The following is a 12,748-nucleotide window of genomic DNA, read 5'->3' as shown; positions in this document are numbered from 1 at the left end:
CTCATTAAGCGCACTTTGTACTGTGTCCATTTAAAGGAAACTGGAAACTGGAAACTGGAAACTGTAAACTGTAAACTGGAAACTGGCAACTCCGCCGAAAGCCCGATTCATTCCTTCCCGTTTACCATAAATTATTTTTAAATGCATACTTATGTGGAATTTTGCCACGCGCTGCTGCGACAACTTTTCATAATTTTTATTTACATGCTGCGGTTGTGGGCGATGGTCCTGGCCACCAAGGTCCTTTCTACGTGGCTCCTGGCAGTGGCGGTATGAAACCGCATTAAAATGATTTGTAACGAGCGATGGCGGGCCTGTCTGAAGCCCATGCCTTTGCAACAAAAAAAAGAAAACAGAGCTGGAAAAGTGGCCAGGATGGGCAGGATGGGCAGGATGGGCAATGGTAGCTCACCACACGCATTACTTGCCATGGCGCCTGCATCGGACTCCCTGACAGCCTCCGATGTCAATGGCCATCCTCGAATGCCGTTGCATTGCTGCCGGAGGTCATTCCGAGGTGAGAAGTTCAAATGCGCATTAAAGGATGTGGCGCGGCGAGAACAAACAAACAGGAACTTTACAGTGCTTTCCGCTTCCTTAATCAACCTTTGCGATTCGATTGAGGTCACAATTTAAAATGCCGCCTCCGTGAACTCAAAAAGTGGGCACTGACGACTTTTGAGACAAAATTCTGACTGAAATCAATGTGGAATGACAAAACCCACTTTTCGAAACTTTTAAATATTAATTACTGTTTAATCTCAATTTATTTTTAATCATTTGTGTCGAATTTTTATAGTTTTCTTATTAAATTATTTTTCATTGAAATATATACATTTTGTGGTTTTGTGTTCGTGTTGTGTGGAAACACAATACCAAACTATCCAGGTCTTATTAAATATTGATTACTGTTCAAGTTAATTTTATTTTTGAAATTTTTGTAAATTATAATATTTTAATTACACATCCATGTCATTGCACGCTGCATTACGAAAGTTTTAATTCAATATTAACAAAGTAAGCGTCATTTATGTGATTGACACTAAATAATTGATGTACGTGATAATTGAGTACAATTATTAACTCTGTGAACTTTAGGCATTGAAAACATGATGTAGACAACCTCTGACTCTGTCATCACACCTCCAGAATATTGCATTGAAAGCTCAAAACAGGGGGCTTAAGGCTATGACGAATACAAAAATTTATATGTTTAAGCAACAATTAAAAATTACCAAATAATTATTTTACTACACTAAAGTCTTATGCTCCTGTAAAAGGTAAATAAGACTAAAAAACCAATTAAACTAGATACCATTATTTGTACAAAATCCTATACAAACTACAAAATATTAATCTCCTGTAAGCTTTAGGTTTTGTTGCTTAGTCAAGTTAGAAAATGAATTTCCAACTATATCCCCAGAAAAGCTGGCTGGAATATACATTTGTTTTCAGAAAACACCAGCCCTCACATAAAAAAATAGTTGTAAAAGTAGTATACAAAATATTAACTCGATTTCTGACACCAAACTTTTCGATGAACTTTTTGTTCGTTTGGATTTTAGACCGAAACATTGTGAGCATGGGAGCATGTGAGCATAATCCCAAGTGCAGCTTAGTGGGTTCCTCATTCGGCTGGACGAGTGTGCTCCGAATAATCCACTTTGTCGCCCATCAGATGAACCGCCCCCATTGTAATCAATCTAATTATTATCAACTTTGCATTCGCAAAACCCCTACCGTCTGTCCCTTTCCCTTCTGGGTCCAGATTCTCGAGCCATATGGCGAGGTTTCAGCAATCTGCTCAGTTATAAATAATAAAATCGAGCATATGTTCGGCTGAGCCGGGACACCCATCTCATATTTACTCGCATAATCTAAATGCAGCCATTTTGTGGAAGGCAGTCCTGCTGCAATGGGTTTTTAATTGAGTTTGCTTGTGGGATCGTCGTATCCTCGTATCCATTGCACTGGAGTTAACCAAGTGTCTGCTCAATTCACCTTGATGATGACATTTTAAGAGTCCTTCGCATAGACAAACTCGCACAGGAATTACCTTAATTATTTATATTTGGGTTTGGCAAGCCTTTGTCACATGGTTGTGTGTGTGTGTGTGTGTGTGTGTGCCGCCCACTTTTTCATCGCTCCGACAAAAGTGGAAATGATGAACTGGTAAAATATTCAGATTTGATGACAGGCCCACAACTCCACAATTCCGCCCCCTCGACCACTCACTCAATCAACCACATCGATCGATTTTCAATCACAGCCCGAGTGGAAATTGTTATGAAGTTTGTTTATTTATTTATTTTCTGAAAACTGTTGCAACTCATTCGTCTCGTTCTCTGCAATTTTTAAATGCGATTTTTGTATTTTGAACTCAAGCCATTATGCATGACAGCTGACATTTGCTTCGGTTCTAGAGTGGACACATAAACAAATACGTAAATAGCTGGGTACTGGAGCACATAGCTTAACCATTTAATTACTTAAGCAATCCATGTGAGTCTGTGTGGATACGTGGCCAATTTGCGGCGATTTGCTGGGATTTGCACGAAATCACATTTCAGTTGCAGGAGGAATTCGAAATGAAAAAATGCGTTAAATGCTGCAAATTCACTGATAAATCTGAAGACAAGTACGGGTTAAAAGAAAATGTTAAGGATAAATGTGTTATGGATGTAGTGCTCGGGGTAAATGGATATTCGTTTTAATTAATTTGACATGTACATATATAAATAAAAAATAAGCGAAACTAACGAATATTAACAGCAATTTGCTAAAGTAGCTATCCTGCCCTAGAAACCTTTTTTTCAAATTAGAATGTTTAAAAATAACATTAATATGGGCTTTTAAGCTTTGCGTTTCCGACACCTCCAGCTATATCTTAAATCAACTTTATTTATAAGCGCATATTTCTTATAAAATAGTGACAAAAGCCAATTTTAAGTTTAATTTTTAGTTTGAACCGATTTATTAAATGTTCTCTTAGTAAATTCTGACCTGCTTTTAAGAAACTGTTTTAAATTACACTAAATTTGCACGTGACACTAAATGATTGATTCGTGGTAAGCACAGAGCAACAGGGAAATCGGGGCTGAGTTTAAATGAAGGGGCGGACCGGGGAGATAGGGGGCGTGGCTGCAGAACCTCACTTAGTTCGCAACTTTGTCTTTGACATTTTAGCCATCCACTAAAGCGTCGAGTTGAACAACAACAGCAAACGGCGTTTAATGTTAACGCTTTGTTGCCGATGCCAGCCAACAGATCTTTAACCCCCTTTCGCCGGTCGGTTCACATAATTTAAATTCCATGCCTGTTTCGCTCTGGTCGCTAACCAAGCTGTTTTACCATGCGACTCACATACAAAATGCGCCATAAACGAAAATGGCCGCCCCAGGACTTTATGCCTATATGTGTGTTTGGGTGTAGGTGTGCCAGTGTATGCGAGTGTATATGTGTGTTCATGAAAGAGTGTGCGCGCGAGCCGCTGGAAATGGAACTGAAACTGGAACTTCAATTCAATCAATTACGCGCTAATGCACTTCAAAGTGTATTTCGTTATACAAAACAATATCGCGAGCCAGCAGCGTAGCAAAAAAAAATTAATAAGACCAACACCCAACCACTGACCGAAACAAATTCAAACATTGGATTATGCAGCCACACTCAGAGAACAAACTAATCAGCCTACTATACTTAATCAGCACACTATTCTATACTATACTTATACCATTAACATCTAGCAGCATCTCAAAAAAGTTCTAAGGTTTCATTTATAAGTTAATCCATTATCTACATCAAAATCATTCGAAATTCCAACATTCAAAAATGGCATAATATTGTCGAAATTAACGTGACTTTTGTATTATATTCTTCAAACTATGAAAACAAAGTTCTAATTCTAAAGAGTATATATTAAATAGAGTATTACATTTTTGTTCTTTTAGTTCTCAGGAAAACTTCGTGTTGTTGATAATTTTATGAAACAGTTCGTGTTTTAAAAAGAATATTGTGAAAGATACGGTCATTGCAATAAGGCAAACTATTTTGCTAATTAACTATAAATATGCTATTGATAAGCTCTCTTACCTATCCGAAAAATAGAGAGTATTAACTGATAAAATTTAAAAATAATAATAGAACCAAAGTATTTTATAAGCCCTGTTTTTTCTAAGAATTGTAAGTAATTTTTTTTTTTGTGCAATAGAGCGCCAGGTGAGCTTCTGATGAAAAAGGGGCCATTGCGTGAGATCTGTTTGTTTGCCGGCTCGGATGTCAAGCGAAGGTGGTGGGAAAAAGGTAGAAATGAGTGGGTGGCAGCTGCCTAACCCTTGTAACCCGTGACCTTTTCAGCACCCAAGCCACCCGAATGTGTGTGCCATTGTTTGCGTGCGTTGACAAGCGAAAGGAAAATCCATTGAAATTCAATTTAAAGAATGTTGACAAACGTTTGTCATGAGACTGAGCCGCCAACACAGCACGGCTACCATTGGCTCGACGACAGCTTAAAGAGTCCCGGCCAGGTGCTGATTTCCAGGTACTGCAATGTCATTGAAAACTCTCGGATCAACCTCAAAAATCGCTTAATCTGACGAGAAAAGCCTGACGGGGATTTTCGCAGGGGCTCATTACGGATTGGTGTGTCATTCGAGCCAATGAATTCCACCCGAGGGCTTAGTATTCCATTAAAATATGCAATAAGTGTGCAATCAATGCTGTGTTACTTCGCTGATATTGTAACACGTGGGTCGTTCTTTTGCAAACGAGACGGATTACAATTATATTGTTTTTCACACTTTAAATTCTTTTGAAATTTGTTTACATAAAAGAATCAATTTATTTTTCAGTATGCGAATTATGCGCAAAAAATTGTTGGCCAAAATTTAACACATTAAAAAATTCCATATCTTGCAATCAAAAAAATCACTTTAACAAACAAAAAAGTGAGTTTGTCAAAAATAAACCATATACCAAAAAACTTCGTTGTGGCCTGAAAAAATGTCTTTTCAAATTGTATTGTTATAGAGTTTATTTTAAAAACAATTACAAAATTAGTTTAAAAAGTTTAAGTGATTAATGGATATGCAGAAATATATATAAAAATAAAGTCAATCGTATCAGAAAATCCACGCATATTGTTTTTATTAAGGGGGTGTTGCAAATCAAAAATGTTCAGCGCATTTCTGATACAATTGCTTATTTATTTGCTCACTTGCAGTTAAAAATTCGTGAGATAAATACAAATTTCGACTTATTTTTATTATGCATAAATATTCTATGCATAGTTATTCTTTGAATTTGTTTTGGGAATCATATTTAAAATGGGTGTTAAGAGTATTAAAACCAGAGAATCCACCCATGTCATTTCACACATATGTTTGCCAACCAATTGTGAAACAACGCCAGCACCCAGCACTATTTAATCAAAACACAGCACACAATATCGATTACACATCAGTGGCAGGACCAACAGGCCCTCAGCCATCAGAAACAACCAGAACCGGGGTTGCACCGCACTTATCCCAATTGGTCATCACAATAACTTCAATATATTATGTTACCTAATTACAGCCAACACTTGGCAAGGAACTTCAGCCCCTTCTCCATCCCGAATCCTTGATGCCAGCGTGGTCAAATCATGTCCATGAAAATTTGAAGCTTTTAAACTACTTCAAACATAGAATAAGATAGACACTCGATACGAGGAAGGAGATTGGGATTGGGATTGGGTTTGGAACGGAATGGAAACGGAAATGGAGCGGCGTGATGGAGCACTCGAAGAAGACCCTCGGAACAAAGGATGCGGGAAGTAGTGTGGTACACTGGTTAAAAAACCCAAGTATTAAATCCAAGTGTTACTCAATTCATTTATTTAATATATTTAATTATTTAATTCACTATTTTCGGAAAAATTATATTTAATACTAATGGGTCGTATTTTAAATCTAAGTTTTCCACCATAATTAACATATTTTAAAATTAAATCACGCAATTCAAGACACATTGCACCTATAATTTATTAGTAAAATAAATATATTAAATTCACTCTTTCCGGAAAGGGCTTTAATGTTCAACAATTTTATTTAAAGCAAATTGTTTTTTTACTCTGTTTAAAATATTTTGAAATTTTTACAAAGCAATATAATATGTAATGTATTAAATATTATGATTTTATAATAAAATACAAATATTATTTTAAAATTTTGATTTTTTATAATAAAATACAAATATTAAATTCACTATATTTGGAATAGGCTTTAATATTTCAAAATTTTATTTAAAACAAATAGATTGCATTTTAGATCCAATATTTTCCTCTTAAATTAAAATATTTTAAAATTAAATCAGGCAATTTAGTTCGCATTGTATTTCATAATATGCTTTTTTAGTTAACTTATTTAAAAAAAAATACAATTATGAATCCAATACCCACATAGTTATTGTTACTACCCCAGTTTTCTTCCAGTGTAGGCTTGCGAATTGTAGGCTGATGGGTTGTAGGTCGATTGGGGTGGCCAGCGAAGCGTTGACAGTGTTTGAGGCAAAGGAATCAACTCTGGGCTCTAGTTGAGTCAACTTCTTCGTTTCCTTTCTTTGTGTTTCTTTCTTCCTTTGCAGTCCTGCACAATGGAGGCACATATCGCACCTCCAGGTTGTGTGTGTGTGTGTGTGTGTGTGTGTATGTGTGTGTGTGTGAGTGCTGGTTATGCCACAGGGATCTCAAATTAACACTTGAAAGGCAATGGGGCGAGACAAAGGACGAGAAGCGAACCTGAGTTCCTCAGTGAACTGAGAACCGGAGGAGATTGGGCGGATGAGTGGGCTTCCCCGTTTCTGTGGCTTGTTACGAGCGAATCGAGCGTATGACTTAACAAGTGTTCCAATCTGCAAGGACGCACTAATACCCTCTCACAAGCGCACACACTCTCACTCACACGCGCACACACACACACACACACACACAACTGCGGAATGTCCTTTACGAGTTGTCATCGGTTTTGCTTTGGCCCAAAACATTCCCAAAAACGGGATTGGCTTTGTTAGTGTGTCAGTCCCTTTCCTAACTTTCGTTTTAAAGCGTTTTTTAACACTTTGCCCGCCATTACGCGGGGGAGAAAGTGCCGTAGAAAGTGCCGGAGAAAGGGTCGGAGAAAGGGCCGGAGAATGGGCCGGAGAAAGGGGCAAAGCGGATAAAGTGGCGTGAAGGGCCTGCATGTGGTAATTGCCAGAGGCCTTTAGCGATTCTCCTTTGCGTTTGGGGCATCGTTTTCCGTTTTGTTTGCCCAGCTGCCTTTCCCCGCTTTTATTATTTATTTTCCCTTTTTATTTTTATTTTATTTTTATTCTTCTTGGTCGCAGCCCGACTGCCACGCCCCCTTTACCGCTCCCCATTTTAGATGTGAGATTGTGTTTGTCTTTGCCACAAACAACCGTCGGCACAGCGAGTTTATCTACGAGTGTGTATGTTCCGGGGATGGTCGTGTAATACGATTATTCGCTGGATTTGCCAAGAATTTCACATTTTTCAGAGCCTGCCCAGCCGGCAAATCTCTCTTTTATTCGGCTGGCTTCCACAATTCCCTTATCAAAGCCGAACATTGTGGGGATGCTAAAAAATAATTGATCTTTAGGCATCAACTTAGCAAAAGTCTCACGGCCTGACGAAGATCTTTCAGTTCGAAAAAAGAAATCTCCACAGAGCCTTTAACGTTGTCACAAGAATTCTTTGTTCATTTTGGATCGAGTTAATACAAAAGTCTAATGCAAAGATTTAATCCCTTGATGTCCAAGTTTATACTCTTACGCAATTATTTTGTAAAAAAAAAACTGAAAAATTGGAGGTCGATTTATGTCTATATTTATGTCTATAACTAATTAAATGAAGTGGTGATTTTCTACAAAAACCATTGGTTTGCAACAACCATTATATCATTCAGTATTTTGGCCAAAATAATTAAATTTGGTGGTAATAATGTCAAAAATGGCCCTTAACCGAAAAGTTAACATTTGATAACCTCAGCTGTCACCAGGTTTGGCTTTTTTCATAAAGAGTTACGCCATATTTTTTTGACAAAATGTTCTGAGTGGTAATTATTCAAGAATTTTATTATGATTTCAACGAACCATAACATTACATATTCAGACCATTAATAAGATTGTGTATGCTGTGAATTTCATTACCTCTTAAATATAAAAAACCAAAAAGGAACCACATTTAGCCAAATAAGTAAATTAAATTAAAAGAAAAGTTTATTGATTTAACACCCAAGCTGATAATTGAAAACAATTTTTAGTTGAGATGAATATTCCCAATATATTCACCAGAAATTGTCTAAAATTGTTTGCACGAAATGGGAGTCGCTAAGACACCAATATGAAAATGTGGTAAATTGTGTGCTTGATCTCAAATTATTGACATGCAGATGTGTACATATGCCTTGGCTTGTGTATTTCCCTACGAGACTTCATGTGGCAGCGGGTTAAGCCCGGATGTTAACCCTTCGCTGGAGAATACATAGGTATCAGATGGCCCAATGACGGGTTAACTTTGCCCGCTTGACTCTTTTCAGCCCAAACCCCTACCAATTCTTGAGTCTTGACTGTTTGCTTGTCGCTGTTGTCTCGGCCATGAAAGCCAAAGACTTATTTGTGGGCTTTCGCAGCACTTAGCGGAGTACAAACAATGCTCCGTTACCCCGCTTTCTCCGGCTTTCTCTCCGCTTTCACCCCGCTGTTTCCCCGCTTTCTCCCCGATTTCTTCTGGCCCTAAATCGTGCAACTCATTCACCTTAGCCTTGGACCCAGCCTCAGTCAGCTGGCTTATGTGTCTAGACTGTAGACTCTAGACTCTAGGACTTCTCTATTCAAACTCAACTTCGCCTTGGCATAGTCCCACGCGACTTGTCAATCAAACCGAAACGGGCAGAGGCATCAATCAGGCTTGCCAATCATCCATCAATCAATCAAACCAGCTGCCGTTCGTTTGTCGAGGGGGAAAAAAAGGCCTTCTTTGTCTAGCCAAGAAGTGGGCCGTATAAAAGAAATAATTTCATTCCGGCTGACTGTCGCGATGCGTCTTAATCTTGAATGCCAATTTCGTGGCTCCTCCTTTATTATTTTGGAATTTCGAATTTCTTGTATCTCCGCTGTTTACGTAGATTTAATTTTGATGCGTTGGCCAAATGCAGGCACAATCAATTGAAATTCATCATTCATCCGGTTTTCGGGTATGGGTGTGTCGCAATCGCAATCACAACACCACGCACACCCCATCGCTCATCAAAGCTCATTAGAGTGCGGAAAAGTGCCCGCGGAAAAGTGATGATAGAAAATGTGTGTTTGTGTGTGTACGAGGGGTGTGCAATCGAGGGAAAAGCGATGACTAAGTGCTCAAGGGAGGTGGGAGTAAAATGTAAATTGATAAGACAAGTGCTAAGATGTGGCTTAGTCGATATGTGGATGGGTTTCACAAGATCCCATTCAAGCTGGAGCTTAAATATTTATGGATATATTTTTCAAAATACATTTCCTTCGTAAGAGTAAATATACGTATATAAATTATTTGGTCTGCAAAGAAGACAGTTCTAAGAGAACTGTAATAATTTCCTTTAATGCATATATTGTTCTTTACAATTTCAACTCTTGATTTAATGCATTTTTGATATAAAACGAATTTAATGTAAAACAGCTAGAAATAAATTAACGTTTGAGTTTTCCCAAAAAATCAATATAAGTACAGTGGCGCTGAAACTTGGATACTCAGTTTGTAAAGCTTTTTTGAATAAGAATGAAACAAATAATTTGTTATAAAACCCCACCACAAAAAGTTTTATGCACGCAGTTTGAATACATTAAATAGTTATGAATAAATTTCAGAAACGTCAACTAATTAAATAAATTTGTAAATAATTATTATAATTAAATGAAAATGTACTATTGCAGCATCGATATGCTTGTCTGCACATATTAACAACAAAGAGCTTTGAAGACGTCGTTGCCGATTATTTGTTGTGCGACTTCATTGCATGTTATCGATACCTGGCATGTAATGTATCCGGGCCGGGGGCTTTTCCAGTTCATGACATCTACTTGCTCGCCCGCTTGACTGGGCCAGGACATCAGGACATCAGGAGAACAGGACGTCAGGACAGTGGGACATCAGGACAGGGCTTCTTGAAGAAGACTGCCATTCGGGTATTAAAACAATGCGACAACGGCAGAAATGGCGACGACAACGACGGCTACCTGACAACCCTGAGGTGTGTCCTGTCTGCCGCTGCTTCTTGTCCTTGTTCTGCCCTCCCCCTCCTCTCCTCCATCTCCGGCTCCTTCCTGCCAGAGTTGCCCCCCAGCGGACTGCTGCTCGTCTGTTTGTTTGTTGCTGGCTTGTTTGCCTGCGCCATTGAGTTTTCCATTTCATATTCAAGGGCAAACACAGGGCGAGTGCTGACAACAACGACAAGCTGAACAAGTGAGCCCGGAAGGGATCGCCGAGTTTCGACCTCAGGATACCCGCTTTTTCAATCTTTAAATGGAGCCCAAAAACTGTTAGCTAGTTAGCTAGTTAGCTGAATTGCGCCATGTTGACTAAGCGAGCTCCCTTGACATGCTCTTAAACTTTATTATCAATGTATTGAAATACAACCAATTCCATTTATATGTATGCATATCTTAAAAATGTAAACTTCTTAATTTATGAGCAGAAAATTTGTTTAAAATTCTGCATTGGCGACATAGGATTAATTTATTATAGCAACTGACCCTTTTATTAGTTATAGCAACCACCTTTGCACTAAGAAAAAAATCATCTATTTAAACTCCAAGGAAAGAATATGAATACTGTTTAGTATGATTTAAATTGCGTTAGTTCCCTAAATATATATTGTTCTTTATTTAAGCAAAGAAAAAATTTTATTCCACACCTTACTTAAAAGCTTTATGTTTTGTTATTTGAATTAACATTATGTTTTATTACTTTTTTATGTAACATGTTTAGCAATGTTAAAAAAGTATTAAAAAAGAATAAAAACATACATTGAAAGACTGCTGCCCATACGGTTTTAAAACCTACTACTATATTTCTAAGTTGTACTTTATTTGAGTTTACTATAGGCAATAATAATATCGATTAAATGTAAGTTATCTACGGATCATTAAAAAACAGTTTGTTCGGCTTATAAAACAATAAATAGGTTAATGGATGTGTTAAGACAATGCCACACCGATAAAAAACGAAATACTTAAATTAAATATCCGAATATTGAATTGTAAATTTTATATTTAGTATATAAATTAAATATGAAATCATAATATTATATTAAGTTCAATGCATTTTAATTTGAAGCTCAGGGGAAAAATTAAAAAAAAATATATATATTTTATAAAATAAATAAAAACCAATCAAAATCAAAGCAAAAAATATTTGAATTATGTAGAAAATATTTGGACTTACTACGTTTTCTTTTACCCGTGTACCTTTGACCAATTAGTGTTGTGTCTTTCTTAAATCTCCATTTAAAAAAAAATTTTATTTTCGGTATATGTATGTATTATTGAGAAATTATGATATGATATTACCATTACTATTTTGCAGGATCCTTGCACCCATGTCCTTAACCCTAGCATACCCACAAACCATACAAGTGCAGGGTATGCGATTCGACCGGGAAAGCCAACCCACACCGACACCACCCCCACCTGCATTTGAGCCGCGGGCAGTGACTTGAGTTGAGTCGACTTGGCGACTCTTTCAATTGCGCTATTAAAATCATTTAGAGTCTGACAAATAAACAGCTGCAGGGCGTCCTGTTTGGATAGCACCCTGCTCAGACCCCCTCCCTCGAATTGTGCCCTTAGCTCAGGTGGGTCGAAGGTCCTTGGCCTTCTTTTTCCGCTGTGCAGGGGGCATGTAGATGCCTAACAGCATTTATTTTCAGTAACACCGCAATTTAGAGATACTTTTTAACAAGGGAGTGAGAGCTGTAAATCAACAATGAAAATATTTTTGCAGCTGGCGTAAAGAAATATGGAAATTAAAAATGGAATTAAAACATTTTTATTTAAATAACGCAAACACAACACACGCACACGCATTTCTATTTCGCTGTTGCACAAGAAAAGTTAATAAAATATGCAGCTGTGAAATAAGAATAGAGCGAACAGGGCTGAAATAGCAAACGCGGGCCACAATCAAAATACGATGCCACCGCCCGACGAAAGCGATGGGCTGGAAGGGCATTAGGAGGGGGGTGGTTAGGGGGTGGTTCGCGGGTAGTTAGAGGGTTGTTAGTGGGTGGCCAAGTGGTTGGCGGACACATACAAACACACACACATGCCACCCACGAAGGCATCCCGGAGTTGACTCAGCTGTGCGCCAAGTGAAATTTTCACACATCTCAAAAACAGGAACTGAGCTGGACGATGAGTGTGGTAGAGTGGTGTGTGTGCTTTCTCACCATTACAAATTTGAAAACTTACTTCAGCTAACTAAGGGAGAAGGGTGCACAAATTAGTGCGTCCTTTCTGAGGGAATTTAAGTCTGTTTTGGCAGGTATTAAGTGGGTAATGAAGTATCTATTGTTGCCGGATTGCCAGAGCTCATAAATAATTCGCAACACAACACAACGTAACGCAACTTGTTTTTTTGGGGCAGCACGAATCCAAGAAGCAAAATCAATATCCAACTGATCCAACTATTTAAAGTAGGCGCGCGTTGGCTTTATAAATACGCAAGCGAAACGCCGCC

Source organism: Drosophila gunungcola, unplaced genomic scaffold, assembly GCF_025200985.1.
Source record: "Drosophila gunungcola strain Sukarami unplaced genomic scaffold, Dgunungcola_SK_2 000106F, whole genome shotgun sequence".
In the NCBI taxonomy this organism is placed as follows: Eukaryota; Metazoa; Arthropoda; class Insecta; order Diptera; family Drosophilidae; genus Drosophila; species Drosophila gunungcola.
This window is presented reverse-complemented; position numbering follows the sequence as displayed.